Source organism: Euprymna scolopes, chromosome 16 (genome assembly GCF_053919585.1).
Source record: "Euprymna scolopes isolate OS-2025 chromosome 16, ASM5391958v1, whole genome shotgun sequence".
Classification (NCBI taxonomy): Eukaryota; Metazoa; Mollusca; class Cephalopoda; order Sepiida; family Sepiolidae; genus Euprymna; species Euprymna scolopes.
Window position 1 is genome coordinate 34538076 of NC_136497.1, and position 2212 is coordinate 34540287.

Genomic DNA, 2212 nt, shown 5'->3' on the forward strand with positions numbered 1-2212 from the left:
CTCCCCTACTCCCCGGGGAGCTGGCCCCCATTTCCCCTTTACTCCTCACATTAAAAATCGGCCTTTTGTCTAATTTGCTCAGTGGGGGATTTAATAAATACCAACACCATCTATAAGACCTTGGTCAATGTAGGGGCCACACTTCATACCAATTGTCACTATCCAGCTCCCCTACTCCCCGAGGAGTTGGCCCCATTTTCCCCTTGACTGCTTACATTAAAAATCGACCTCGTGCTTAATTTGCTCGGTGCGGGAGCATACAATTTCCCTTTTCTTGGCCTTTTGGCCAAGATCAAAGTGTAGTGTCTGTTCTTATTACATTCTGTTGTTACGTTGCGCAAGGACCCCAACACAGCAATCCATTACATAACACTGTCCTTATAGTGACATGAAGTGGGGGATCACTTTTCTGTAATTATTTAATAAAAAAATGATCACCCACTTTACAACCAGTCAGTCGCAAACCATTCAAGTCATTCTCCAGGTCATTCAAGTTATTTTTGAAGGATTCCAGTTACTTTTTTAAGAATTCAAGTCAGCCTTAAGTTCATTCAATCCATCCTTAACTTCATTAAATTCATTATAAGGCATTTATTTCTATTTATTTAAGTCATTTCAGCCCATTTTCGGTCAATTTAGTATATCTTTAAGAATTTCATGTCATTCCTACATTCACGCCTTCATTCACTACACAAGAGCACGCGACTAATGGCTATCGTCCTTTACTTTTTGCAAAAAATTACTTGATTTTTTACGTGTTTGCTAAGCACAAATGACGTAGGCGAATAATTATTTTTCACGGTCTGTCTCTTTTTCTCTTGACAAAGTCAAGCGTGTTTTTTTTTTCAAATCCCAGATGTTAGCGAATAACGATAAGATTACACGGCATTTGCTAGTTGGTTTGGACATTTAAATTTGCAGAGGAAAAATGGCGTCTGGTGAAGAAAAAAATGAACCGTTTTTCCTTTTCTAAAACACTTGGTAAGTGTGTTTAATTATTAAATAATTGACAACATTCGTGTTTTTCGCTGTAGATTTGGTAGCAAGTGTTTTTTCCCGTCGCCAAATTAATATTGTAGTAATTAATTCGCTGTTTATCCTTGCGTTTCCAATTATCTGTTACAATAACGAAGGTGTTCTGCCGTAATGATTTTATTTCAATCACATTTGGTGATTCTCTGCAGTGATGGTCGTTTCGATTCCTTGTCGCCAATCTTTTGTGTCGTGGAACAACAGTGACAATAAGAACAATCAAGTCGAGATTCGGTTAAAGAACAAGTGTATTAACAATAATGTACAAAAAAAGGAAAGCCTGTATATCTGCTGGGCACTCGGCTAGCAGTTGAAGTTCAGTCGCATCTTTCTCACCGGTGTTGGAATTACTAGCGCTATTTATATTGCTAATCGGTGTAAACTCCTCTGTTCAAGGAAGACCGGTATAACAAACGCTAAGGATTATCACTGCCATTTCTTTGTATTACGAACATTCCCTTACATTTATTATTATTATTATTATTATTATTATTATTATTATTATTATTATTATTATTATTAATATTAGTAGTAGTAGTAGTATTATCAATATTATTATTATTATTATTTCATCATTATCATCATCATCATCATAAACATTATGATATTTTGACAACCTTATAATTACTAATAAGCTAAGATTTTACCTCATTCAAAACTTTCTAATCCTCACTTACAATACTTTACTGGTGATATCAAATTGCAAACCTGTACAGAAAGAATTGTTTTAATCTGTCTACACAATATCCGGTTAAAGTAATTCAAAATTTTACGCGCTGACTCGATATATTGAGCCTGATCTTACTTCTTTAAAATTTAGTCTGAAATCACTTTTTTCTAATTTAGCTTACGATGAACGATTACATACTGTCTTTCTCTTCTTTCTATTTTTCGATCCCGCTTGACTGGGGACCATCTTCTCTTTGGACTACTGCACTGTCTGAAACACACAATTTCCATTATTTCAGCTGCTTTTAAAACTCCCTAATCAAACTATATGCATCACCGCACTGGATTAAATTTTGGGCTTCATTCTCTCTAAAGAATTTTTTCGCCTTTTGGATTACCTTGAAAAAATTTTCATAAAGCTGAACCATTATGCGATGTTTTTGTTTATATTTTTTGCATATCCAACATTTTACTTGTTTTCTTGGCAATTGATGACTATAATAAATTGTAG

General features: G+C 34.7%; 1 pseudogene; it reads left to right on the forward strand.

The window, feature by feature from the left end:
• Positions 1 to 266: 266 nt before the first annotated feature.
• LOC145296554 (U2 spliceosomal RNA) lies at positions 267 to 443 on the forward strand (annotated as a pseudogene).
• The last annotated feature ends 1769 nt before the right edge of the window (positions 444 to 2212 follow it).